The following is a 14,057-nucleotide window of genomic DNA, read 5'->3' as shown; positions in this document are numbered from 1 at the left end:
CTCCCACCCATCCTCTTTGCTCTGCTAATGCACGCCGACTCTCCTGCCTACTGATTACTTCCTCCCACTCCTACCTCCAAGATTTTTCACATGCTGCTCCCACTCAGACTCTCCACCTCTGTTCTCTGTGTACCCCATCTGTGTCACCCATATCTGTCTACTCCTCCCCTTTAGAATGTAAGCTCTCACGAGCAGGGCCCTCTTCCCTCATGTGCTTATCCTTTTCTTACTTTAATAATCTTCAACTTCACCAAATTCTGCAGCTTTGTGCCTCCTGATACTTATTTCAGTGTCATCTGCTGATGTAGCTATGTTTATTTACCCTGTACTTGTCCTATATTGTCTTCAACTGTAAGTTGCTGTTTTCCTGATTTGATTATTTGTTTATGTACTCTGTAACTGGGTGCTGCAGAACCCTTGTGGCTCCATATAAATAAAGAATAATAATAATTACGCCACACAGTGGAGCCCCTTATGCATATTATGCCCCAGTAGAGCCCCTTGTACATGTTATGCCACACAGTAGAGCCACTTTTATATGTTACTGAACACAGTAGTACCCCTTATAATTACGCCACACACTAGAGCCCCTTATACACATCTTGCCACAGTAGAGCCCCTTATACACATTAAACCACTTGTAGAGCCCATTATACTTTGTGCTACACAGCATAGCCCCTTAGTCACATGATGCCACACAGTAATGCCACTTGTACACATTATGCCACACAGTGGTACCCCTTATACACAGTACACTTCACAGTAGAGCCCCTTATACACATTACTTTACACAGTAGTACCCCTTATACATATTATGCCACACAGTAAAGCCCCTTATACGCATTATGCCACACAGCAATAACGCTTATACATGTAATGCTACACAGTAAAGTCCCTTATACACATTATGCCACAGTAGAGTCCCTTATACATGTAATGCCATACAGCAGAACACCTTATACACATTATGTCAACAGTAGTGCCCCTTCTACATGTTATGCCACACAGTAGAGCCCCTTATACATGTTATGCCGCATAGTTGTAACTCTTATACACATTGTGATACACAGTAGAGTCCGTTATACACATTACGCCACAGTAGAGATCCTTTATACACATTTTGCCACTGTAGAGTCCCTTATACATGTTATGCCACAAAGCAGAGGCCCTTATACACATTATGCCAACAGCAGAGCCCCTTCTACACATTACGCCACACAGAAGTACCCCTGCGTCTCACACTATATGGCACAAAAAGCAATGGTGGATGAGGACACATCTGTAAATTCTGACTGTGCTAATACAGACAAAGGCAAATTAAAATTTCTAGCGAAACATTTGAAATTTTAGCTTGACAGTTTAAAAAATTCCTTCCTGACCCCAAGAATGAATATTAAATAAGATTACATTTTGTTACTTATTTTATCAGCTCTTCATATAGTGTTTAAAGTTTTAGATCAATTATTGTATGTTAATAAATGTTTTTTTTAAAATAATTTTATATATGCGTCCCGATTTTCCTAATTTCTGCCATCTCTTATTAAAGCACTGTACTGTTGTTTTTTGTAGCACCTTTCTTACCTTTGTATTTTACGAATAATAAATACCCTAAATTAATTACCCACATACAGTTGATTAATTATAGCTACTATAACTATTTCTGTTAAAGAATTTACCCTAATCATCTTATATGGCAAATGGTTCAGCAGCCCACCCACCCTTCCCAGGAACATGCTGATAGTGAATCCAACTTTCTTCCATTCACAACTGAAGACTTCTTGTCCTCTATATGGTAGTTGTTATGAAAAGCTAACTGGACAGTTCTTTATATTGACCTTGGATATATTTGTACATATTAATATTAGTAAGGTGAACCATTTTATTTCAACCCTGATGAAGTCCTTCAGATGAAACGAATATGTGGCCTTCCGTGTGGTGTCTGTAAACTGTGCATCACCCTCAGATATCTGGGACCATTCAATATTATACTCTCTCTTGGAATTAGACTCCAACAGGCTCTGGAGCTATCAGATAACCATCAGTCTTTTAATTTCTTCTAAGCATTTCTTTTATGGATTAATAAACTGTCATTTGTGGTAACACACTAATGTACTAGGTGCACCTTGTTTCGTCATTATTTTTAAGGATGAATTAACTGGAGAGAAATTCATATACATCCTGTGGTGCTGTGGCATCACTACAGGGTTGTGGGGGGTGCAGGCCACACGTGGTTGTCACCCGCCGTGGGATGACACCAAAAGACCAGCTCCTCAAAGTGTAGGAGCTGACACTACAGGCAGTCACCATGGGCAACCCAGCATCGCTGGGACCCCCATAGTCATGAAAACGGGGGTTGGGCCATGAGACCATGCCCCTTTCTGTGAGACCACACCCTTCCTGTTGGTGGCACCCTTTTTCACGGCATACCTAAGAGGCATGCATGGGGTACTTCACCTGCACTGGGTCTCACCAAGCATAGTGACGCCCCTGCTCTGGTGGAGTTATTCGAATAATAAAACAGATAAGCCTAATATTATTTATACAACTTAGTCTAAACAGATCATTTGCTATGGAGCATATTTATTAAATAACATTTGTGGGATATCCTCCCAAAACACCCATTTTTGGGGGCATACCAGCAAATATAAAGCATCGCTAGAATGTACAGTATGTTTAAGGGACTGAAGTAGATATTGGAAACACTGCCAAGTAGTATTTTGGAGCTTGACCCTGGTGACTAACGTTAGATGACATTAAACCATAGTAGCCTATGTGCTACTATAACGCATATTTTTTTTACCAGAAAAGGATCTTTCGGATGTCTCCCCGTCGGCCCCTACTGACACCTGTGCAATTAAACGGCTGTACATGTTCAGTATGCTTGCTGGGCCTGAATCTGGAAGCAGTGACAGCAGTAGCTATTACTTTGCGTCCAATCCCTTACCAGGATTAGCATGTATCGGGGCGAGACTTTCTCTTTGCAAATGTAATCAAATTTATCTCATCACAACTGCATTAAAAATGTGGATTGGGATCAATAAGCCCCTATGGGCAACACTATTTTTTTTTCTTTTTACATTCTGTTTCTTTATTGAAAAATAAGTACTACAGACAATTACTTTCTTGACACATCCACAACTATTCTGGTTCTGCCACAGCAGCTCAGTAGTTGCTTTAAGAAGCAAACAGTGGAATGCCATAAGTGATATAAGCTTAGTAACTCATAGCAAACCATAGCAAGGCCTAGGTGCATCACAACTACGGTAGGTAGATAAGTAGAGTTGTCTTCTACATTTTTAAAATTAATTCACATTCACCGTGACCTCCTTTCCGATATCATAACATCATTGGAAAACTAGTGTACCACAATGTGTGGGATTTGTTTCCAAATCTGTAGTAATTCCTCGGTGTAGCCCAGAGTTATGATTCATTTATAGTGGAGTGACAACATAATGCTTAGGTGTCACAATCTATTAAAGCCGTTCAGTGTCTTCTGTTTATTTTTAGAACCAATTGAGACTTAACTGATAGTGAAAAATATACAGTCAAGTGTGTTTACTTCACCTTTGCAAAGAGTCTAGTATAGAACCAATTAATTTGTTATTCCTGTCACAAGAGGTGCAGTATACTCCACAAATGCCATTGCTTTGTATGTCTTTGTAGCTTGACAGTCATACTCTTTTTAAGCACATTATTGGATTCTGTTTACATGAGACTCTTTTTCTTGTTCTTATTAATCAATATATTAAACAAAAAGGACACAGAGATGTTATTTAAGAAAATATAAACTAGGCACAAATATAAAAGCTCAGTTGCATCCATTTTTTTATATTAAGAACACAAAAACACTTGTTATGCTTTGTTCCTAAACCTGGCACATTTATTAAGTAATTAGTGATCTAACTATTTATTGTCTCATTTACTGAAGGTTACATGCATTTTGCGCTCCAAGCACTGGAGTAAAAAATTGCCACAAATAAGCACTTGTGTATTGTGATTTGTACATATGTTAAGATGCGTCCAACTAAAACAATAGTATATATACGTTAGGGTTAGGCATATAATAGATATACAAGTGGACATACAGTATTTAGGCCTTATATTAGTGTAAAGATGAAGCGTTACAGTGTTAGTAATAAATGTTATTCCTACCTCTATGACTGTTTGTAATTACCCAGTTTTGTCTTATCATTGTGTCCAGTTGTAAAGCGCAATGAAATTTGCTGCGCTATATAAGAAACTGTTAATAAATAAATATGATTAGATGAGCAGTCTGGTGAAGAAGCACATATTTCACATTTAACTGATCATCAGAATAAGGTTTTTGTGTGTTGGTTATCAGATGGAATTCTACATTGTATGCGGGCCATCAGATGGAATTCTGTGTTGTATGCTGGTCATCAGATGGAATTTTCCATTGTTTGCAGGTTATCAGATGAATTTTGCATCATATGCGGGCAATCAGATGGAATTATGCATTGTATCCTGTCTCATTGGATGTATTTCTGTATTGTATGCTGGTCATCAGATGGAATTCTGTTTTGTATGCTGGTCATCAGATGGAATTCTGTATTGTATGCTGGTTATTAGACGGAATTATGCATTGTGTGTTAGTCATCAGATGGTATTCTATATTGTATGCTGGTCATCATATGGAATTATGCATTGTGTGTTGGTCATCCGATGGAATTATGTATTGTATGCTGCTCATCAGATGGATTTCAACATTGCATGCAGATTATCAGATGGAATTCTGTATTGTATCAGATGGAATTATTCATTGTGTGTTAGTCATCAGATGGAATTCTGTATTGTATGCTAGTTATCAGATATAATTATGCATTGTGTTAGTCATCTGATGACATTCTGTATTGTATGCTGGTCATCAGATGGAATTCTGTACTTTATGCTTGTTATCAGGTGGAATTATTGATTGTGTGTTAGTCATCAGATTGAATTCTGTATTGTGTGTCGGTCATCAGATGGAATTCAACATTTATGTTGGTCATCAGTTGGAATTCTGTATTATATGCTGATCATATGGAATTGTGCATTGTGTGTCGGTCATCAGAAGTTGGAATTATGTATTGAATGCTGATCATCAGATGGAATTCCAACATTGTATGCTGGTTATCAGATTTGAATTATGCATTGTATTCTGGCCATAAGTGGAATTCTGTATAGAAGGCTCGTCATCAGTAAAAACGGGCTGTAATTGAATATCCCATCCCGGTAATATCCATTTTGCAGTGCGTCAAATTACCGCTAGTAATAGGATAATGGCCTTTAACAGAAACACCTGTTTAAATCCCAATTACATTTGAGGACAAACACAATAATAAAACAAGACTGGGTATTAACAAAAGGCAGACAAAGTGAGCCTTGCTTGCAAGCTTACACTGTATAGAGAAATACAGTAAGAGTACTTGTAGCTCCATCTTCCCCATTGTAGATCTGGCCTGGTGCAGTGCTCCCAACATGGAACTCCAGAGTGGTAAGTGTTGCAGAACCTAAGTACAGGGTGTGTGGTGTGGACCTCCCTGAACTAAGGGCCCATCTACAACACAGACAGCAAGCACTATAGATATACCACTGCCCAGAGGCGTAACTAGGGTTTTCGGAGCCCAGGGCAAGATGGAAAATGCCCCCCCCCCCCCACCCCCCCCCTAAAAAATACACACCAAAAGAAGCATGTGAGAGCGCCAAAGGTGCAGCAGAAAAATGGGCGTGGCCACGCACCAGAAGGGGTGTGGCCACGCACCAGAAGGTGTGTGGCCACTGAAAATGGCCCACAGTGCCAGTTACATTGCCCCACAGTGCCAGATACAATGCCCCACAGTGCCAGATACAATGCCCCACAGTGCCAGATACAATGCCCCACAGTGCCGGATACATGCCCCACAGTGCCAGATACATGCCCCACAGTGCCGGATACATGCCCCGCAGTGCCAGATACATGCCCCACAGTGCCAGTTACATTGCCCCACAGTGCCAGTTACATTGCCCCACAGTGCCAGATACATGCCCCACAGTGCCAGATACATTGCCCCACAGTGCCAGTTACATTGCCCCACAGTGCCAGATACATGCCCCACAGTGCCAGATACATGCCCCACAGTGCCAGATACATTGCCCCACAGTGCCAGATACATTGCCCCACAGTGCCAGATACATGCCCCACAGTGCCGAATATATGCCCCACAGTGCCAGATACATGCCCCACTGTGCCAGATACATGCTCCACTGTGCCAGATACATTGCCCCACAGTGCCAGATACATGCCCCACAGTGCCGAATATATGCCCCACAGTGCCAGTTACAATGCCCCACAGTGCCAGATACATGCCCCACTGTGCCAGATACATGCTCCACTGTGCCAGATACATGCCCCACAGTGCCAGATACATGCCCCATTGTGCCAGATACATGCCTCACTGTGCCAGATACATGCCCCAATGTGCCAGTTACATGCCCCAATGTGCCCCCCGCCCCCCCGATCACTCACAGCTTGTGGCTCGCTTCTGATATGTGAGGGGAGGAGAGCGCAGCGCAGCTCCTTCCTTTCCCTCACCGCTCCAGGTCTACGGCGGCTGTGTGGCGCCGGTTCGCTAGCCAATCAGAGCTCGCGGACCGGCAGCAAATCAGGAGCCGGTCCGCAAGCTCTGATTGGCTAACGCCGCCGGAGACCGGACACACGCAGCGCTGCTAGTGCTGGCAGCGGCGATGAGGGGAGGGAGAGATGCTGCGCTCTTCTCCCCTCACATTTCGGCGTGACGGGGGCGAGTGGGGCATGATGCCCTGGCCACCGGTGGCGCCCCCTCTCCTGGGCCTGCCAAGGCGCCCAGGGCACGTGTCCCACTCACCCTACCCTAGTTACGCCTCTGCCACTGCCATGTAACAATAGGGAAAGTACTTAGTGGGTGTCTAAAGCATCCATCTTTTACATACCGGCTCTGACGGTGCCTGACCTTGTGTATCCATTCTCTTCACTCCCTCCTCATAGTGGGCTTCTCCTGCATTGATCCTGATGCCGGCACCATTCACTCTGACTATAGGGATAGATGCATGGCTCTCGGGCAGATTTGTAGTTGCAAATGCATAAAGGTGAGTCTGTCACTGCTTGGACACTATACAAATATGGTGATGGATGTAAAAAAAAACTACTATTTGAGGGTGTATAGGATATCTAAGCATATGTAACAACAGTGGAGATACAGAACATGTGACATACATACAGATACAGATACAGATAACTAATTACAGATAGCATTTGTAGAGCTATATAAAAATCAAATAAATAAATAAAAAGGAAATATCAGTCCAAAATGCTGAATTGTGGTGAAAGCTACTGCTACAACATGCCAAATTGCAAAGGCCTGGAAACTGCCCTCACCACCATCCCTGCAATCTGTCGTCGCTTATATTTGGTACGTCTATAGAATGGAATATATAACTAGTATCATTCATTAGGCAATCTGCCACAACGTTGGATAAAGTTTGGGCACCTTGGCTTGCTTCTCAAAACGCCCATTCCCCATTCTGAAGCTAATTAATTTGTGTTCCCTCCTTTTTGTGTCAGCTGCCTAGAACCCGCCACTTGGACCCTCCTCCTTTCTCCTCTGTATACCTCTTTGCCCTCCATCTTGTTCTCTTTTCTCTCTGTTTCTCTCCTTTATGTTTCTTAATCCTCTTTACTGGTTGGCCTTGCCATAGACCCAGAGGATTCTCTCTTTTCTAGTACTACTTCTGTCATCCTCAAAGGAAAAAAAAAGATTTACTCATATACTCGCTATATTGTGTGTGTATATCTGTGTACTGCAGTTTTTTTGTTATTATGTGTCACACTGACTTGTGTATCACTGTGAACCGACCAATAAAACTCTTCTAAAAAAAAAAAAAAAAGACAGAATCGCCAATAACTTAGCACGATGATCACTTGCTAATCACAAAAACCATATTAAGGAAAATGCAGAGTGAATGAAGTGTTGATAAATTCTGTCAAATCTGGAGAGAAGGAGTCGCAGGTGGTGTGAAGGTGAGAGGCCAGGAAATCTCTGTTGGAAGAGCCTCCCTGTATGGGTGCAGCCAGCCACAAACATAATCTCTGAGTGTATCATATGTTGGGTTCAGTAAGCTGAAACATAAGATGTCATTGATAATACAGCCAACGAATGACAAATAAGAAAATACTGTATAATAAATATCAAGGAGTTAATCTCAAACCATATATTGCAATGTCACAGTTTTGTTAAACACTGCTCTTTAAATTTGAAATAGCAGAATGTAAAAATTCCACAGTTGACCAATCCTTTTTTTTTCTTTTTCTGCCTATCATTTTCCTCAGCAATATACGACAGAATTCATGTCTCCACCAGCATAGCATACTATTACGTTAGATCTGCTTTCTCCACCAACGTGCTATCTTGACCCCATTTGTCATAGTTATTTTATTAGACAGCATTACAATGAAGCTGAACACTATTCCAAAACAGCTATCAGCAGCCCTAACGCAGCAGAGTACCGAAATGCGTTTTCCTGCAACGTAAACTTTCGTACTTTTAATCCTTTATAGCCTTAGAAAAATCTCAAAGTATTGTACTTTAGCTAGTAGCCAGACTTTTGCGGAATACAATATAAAAAGCTCACAAACAAGCTACAAGGATTTTTGTCTGCGCAGTTATGGTCTATCATTATTAAATGTCTCTAGCTGGACGGAAGAGATGCTTTATCACAAACAGCCATTCATCAGCGCTTGCCAAGCCAACTCACATCTGACCTCTGCAGCAATAATGCTGCATCAAGTAGGCCAACTACCCAGTTTAGCTGCAGAGCAGGGAGCATAAGATGGCTTGAAGATTAAGTGCGCTGCTTCATGTTTTCATTCCCCCGAGCCTTACGGGCTGATGTTGTATTGATTGGTAAAGTTTACCAGTAAGTATCACAAACAACAATAGCCAGGTCAACGATCGGTGATGCCTGAATGTGAATTCCCCTGTGTTGCTCAGGAATGCTGGGCTAAGGTAGTGCTATCATGATGTCTGAGTGCAGGTTGAATAAGGTTTCCACGGAAATCGAGAGACTGAAAACCCTGCAGTCTAAAATGACATTTAAACAAGCTGCATGAGGGAGTACAGCAGGCAGTAATGGGACAATTAGATAGAGGCAAACAACAAATCCTTGGAAAAAAGCAAAACACCTGAACTAAATAAAAAGCCAGTTAAAAGATGATCAATAAATAACAGCAACCTAATACTCCAATATTTTTCTGTGCACAATAAGCGACAAATATGATTGAAGTTAATTAATTGCGCGTAAAGTAAAAATACTTAGGTGATCTGCTGTAATGAATTATCTGTGTTGGGGCTTAATTTAGAAATGTATTCTATTTCTAACCCAATGGTTTATGTACATCTCTTATGTTTGTTGATCTGCGCAATTGCAAATCCGCATCTGCAACGACGATCGCAGTGCCCTTTAAGTTGCAGAGTGATTGACATGCTGCTGCCATTTGGGGGTGAGGAAAGGGAGGCGACGGCCAGAGATACAGAAATCGGGTGCATGTTGGCCCCGTTCTCTAGGCATGCTGATGACAGTGGCTGTGTCCTTGGACGCAGCTTCACTGACCCCAGCTGCGTGCGTGACAACACCAGCCATCCTGAGTAACCTGAGGGCTACTCCGATGGCCGTAATTCACGCAGATGATCCGATGATGTGTCTTTGGACACAGCAGGAACTCACAAAAGCCAACAGTGGGCATCTTTCTACTACAGACACTTCTTGCTGCTTTTAGATATTTTTGCACCTCAGCTGCACCCAAATACGCAGCTGCTTTGCATTTAGCGTTGATCTCTGAACCTGGCCCCTGATTCTTTATTTAACTTGTTGGGCAGCACTTCAAACATGTACAAAGAATCTCAATTTGGTAATAAACCACAAGTAACATTTAGAAAGCATGCAACAGTGAACCCAAGTTCTAACAGGGACTTACCTATTGTATTATCACCTGCATTTTTGCCCTGTTAATTAACATCTGGTATCCACTGCAATTCACCAGTGAAGTCATATTAGGAGAGTGTGCCTGATATTGGGCGATTCTGACAAGGACTTTGTCCCACTGGCAGCTCCATCGCGCTCATCACAGCAGCGAAAGAGCATGAGTGGCTGTCTGCCGATACAGACGCACAGATCAGCCGCCGGAGCAGAATCCCTTCTTGCCCATACTGTAGCCCAAGATCTACAGAGGGCTAACAACATGTGGATGAAGCTAAGCTTTTTGAAGATTTCTAAATTGTCCCAGAGGGCAGTCCTTGTTGAGAATAATAGGAACAGCAGACTGCAACGTTAGTTTACCTAATACAGGAGATATTTTGCTTTAGGCTTTTCTTAAATAGAAATAATACTTAGATCATGTGGAAACTGCCTTTTCTGTATTATTTTTAGCATAATAAATGAGCCTCTATAATGCCAGTACACACAGTGCACATACAAAATCCTGTATGTAGTGTCAAAGTCAAAAATATTACATAGAGAGAACATACAAACTGCACACATTTAAGTCGCTATACTTGCAAATATGCGCAGCGAGCACAGCAATATATGGTAACACACGCATTTACACGGACATGGCACAGAGATGGATTCGACACTTATTTCATACAGTACATAATTATAATAATATCAAGCACCAGACATCATGGAGATTTAAAATTAGCTAATGAATTAATGTCATGAATGTGTATTATTTGAACAGAACCAGATACACCCGTCATGTTTAATATTAAAACAAGCAGATTGGTGTGTAGATTAATTTGATACTTGTTGTGAAGTTGTGGGACATTGCAGCGGATAGATATGATTATATGTATAAAAGCTAAAATCCCTTTGTTAGAACAATGAATGATACAGTTGGCAGTTTGCAGGGCTGAACCTGATCAGCATATACAAAGCAAGAGAGACCCCTCCCCCAGGAACTAGTCAAATAGTTTAAAGTAGTTCCTGGCTAAAAAAAAGAGGTCAGTGTTCAGTTGCTTGTGGCCTCAGAGGACAGATGTACTGTAGCTACTCCCACAGCTACCTGGCACCCAGAAGCATGGCTGGCCTATCCCCAGGACTGACTACCAAGCGAAAGGCTAAGTATCATAATCTCAATATCACATGGCTGATTGGCATAGAATAGTTTAAATATGTGTTTGAGGTAGAGTAGTTGTGAAGTGATTGGTATAGAGTGGTTGGTTTGGAGATACAAATGGCTTAAGGTTAATGAGGCTTGTGCAGTTGTGTGATTGTTGGGTGTTTGTGCTGATACTCTATGAAATCTGTAATGAATTGGAACAGTAGACAATCTGTAGCATAGCATCTCTGGTATAATTTTGTGGATGGTGATTTATAACAGATTGTAGTGGTTTTATATAGAGTGCATCTTGCTGAAATATAGCATGTGTTTGTAGGAATGGCAGGATGATATGTGTGGTTCCATTGTGATCAGGTGTAGAAGATGGCTGCTGCTGGGTGTTTTCCCCTCCCCCTTTGAACCATGTGTTGCAGTCTTTGGAATCATGGGAGGTTTTTCCCAAAATGGAGTCTAGCTTCTGCCCCATGCGGCATTGTAGGGAAAATTGTGTTGCTGGGTGTTGTGTATATAGGGACAGGCAGCCTGGGTAAGCTCAAGTATTTTCTCCACAAAGATTCTCAGCATTGACTAACTGTGCAGCGATTGTTCCTCACATGTGTAAGTTTCTCTGCAGCCATATAACCATATTGTCTTATTGTTATTGTTAGCCATTCTCTCTCCCCTCCCCCTTAAACGTACTTGTGTCTTTATTGTATTATATGTTAGTTACTTGGTTAGATATTCTATGTTATTTTGGTAGTGTATAGCTTGTATTGTATTATTCTTTTTGAACGTTCATTCTCTCACTAAAGGCGTTAGAACCTTAGACCGGTATTTGATTGATTATTATAAATGCATAAAGGTTCTCAGAGCGTCATAGTCGCTCATACAGCTTTTAAGCTAACAAGGTTATACTGCATTACATCTACACATTATCACTGCACAAATGTTTACAGTATAAGTACATTCCTTAAGGTATAGTTAAGGGCGTACCCTTGCGGTACTTTTTGCGCCAATTGCATACTGTGTTCTATAACCTTTTAGAGGGATTTAAATAAGATAAATATTCAGCTTTATCAAATGGGGGCAAGTCCGGTCCATCTCATATCCGCAGTCAGGCGAAAAAGGCGCAGACTTTTATCGATAAGCAAAGGGAGGAAAAGTTAGTATCTTGGAGTGCTGATCAGATGAGAGTCTGCGTCTGATTCTTTTGGTCTGTAGGGATGCTGGTGGAATCCGAAGAAGGTAGGAACATTAAGCTATTGTCTTTGTAAATCTGGTTTTTACTTCTATTTGGTGCCAACTGCACACGCAGATTGGATGGTTTGTCTGTTTAAATAGGTTTAAAATTATTTTTAATCGCTCTGCATAGCGTGATAACTTTAGGAGTTTGAATGATGACTTTCTTTGTGACAAGAAGCAGCATGGTCTGTCCACCATTTTGTGTGGCCCTCATGGAGGTGAAAGGGGGAGGAGCAGCGGCCATTTTGGGAAGGTCACATTTTTATTTTTTTTCTCCTAAGCAGCTGATTTTCAGTTGACTCAGGAAATAATCAGCCATCCATTGTCAAAAAGAAATCATCATTTAATGAGTTTTTTTTTATTTTATGCATTTATTTAATCTATATCATAGTCATTCATAAGTAATAGTGATTGGTACTTATATGTAATATCTATATGCGTGTACTTACATCAATGTATGTTTTTTTTTGATCTTCTTTGTGGTCATTTTTTTTTTTATGATCAATGTATGTTATTAGATTAAATTTAGAATTGCATGTTCATTTGTGTAATCTTCACATCTCACTTTCCTGGTTGCCATTTCATAATTGATAACGTGCTGAGAAAGATTTGTTGCTATTGGTAGTTAAAGAGTAAAAATGATACATTAAGGGGTAATTTGTAAAACACGCACACAGCTTTGCCTAAAGATACAAGGAGAGACCTGTGTGGTGTTCGGTAGATGATTACGGTTAAAGATCATCTACATTGATAAACGTGTTAATTGTATTTCGGTGGACATATCTGGCTGGCATACACGTGTCTCTAAAGGGTGAGACTAGTGTACGCAACACAAAGGCCGACGCACGCAGCGTATATTACGCAACGGAGCGTCTGGGTACGCCCACATAATACAAATCGCACAATAGCATTGTTTTAGGGGGGGCGGTATAGTATAGCCACGCGATAATAGCACAAATTGATTTCAGTTTCCAAAACTTAGTTTAAATACCTTACTTTACTGTAGTGCCTCTGGGGAGAGCTATCAAATTACGGGAAATGATTTTTCTGATCAGAAAACTATAGAATGATAGTGGGTTGAAAACGGTATGAGTGTATTGAACTCCTCTTGGTGAAGTCTTGGTGAAATCTTGGTGAAATCTTGGTGAAGTAAATCTTGGTGAATCACGGTCTAGGTGAATACGTGATGAGCACGGTCTAGGTGAAAACGTGCGTGCACGGTCTTGGTGAAAACGTGCGACGGAGTGTGATAAAGTTTTCGTGGTATTACGCTCTGGCTGTTTTGGAGCACAGTAGGGAGACTCCAATGATCCTACCATTTATGGGCAACAAGTGTCCATAAGTGGTACGATTGGACCGCACAGTTGTATGTGTGACCAATAACGCAACGTGATATGAGGTCGTTGCCCTCATACGTGTTGTAGGGAGCACATGCAAGCGTGATTTGTGTAAAGTAAGAAATTTTCGCTGGTAGGGCCTGCAACGATTACGTGGGTCTGCTAAAAAGGGGCGGATTCGTTGTACTCGGAGTAGAAGAAGCTGGTGGAAGAGCTTGGGTAACTTCCACCGTAGACTTCTGTGTTTGGTGCATTTTAGGAAGTTTTTCTGTGTTAAAAAGGTCCACAATGGAAGCCAAGTGCACAACACAGGGACGTCTAGCAGTCAGAGTTCAGGCTGCAGAGGCTTGCAGACCCCGAGGGTCTGC

Source organism: Pseudophryne corroboree, chromosome 7 (assembly GCF_028390025.1).
Source record: "Pseudophryne corroboree isolate aPseCor3 chromosome 7, aPseCor3.hap2, whole genome shotgun sequence".
NCBI lineage: Eukaryota > Metazoa > Chordata > Amphibia > Anura > Myobatrachidae > Pseudophryne > Pseudophryne corroboree.
Note: the sequence above shows the minus strand (reverse complement) of the source record.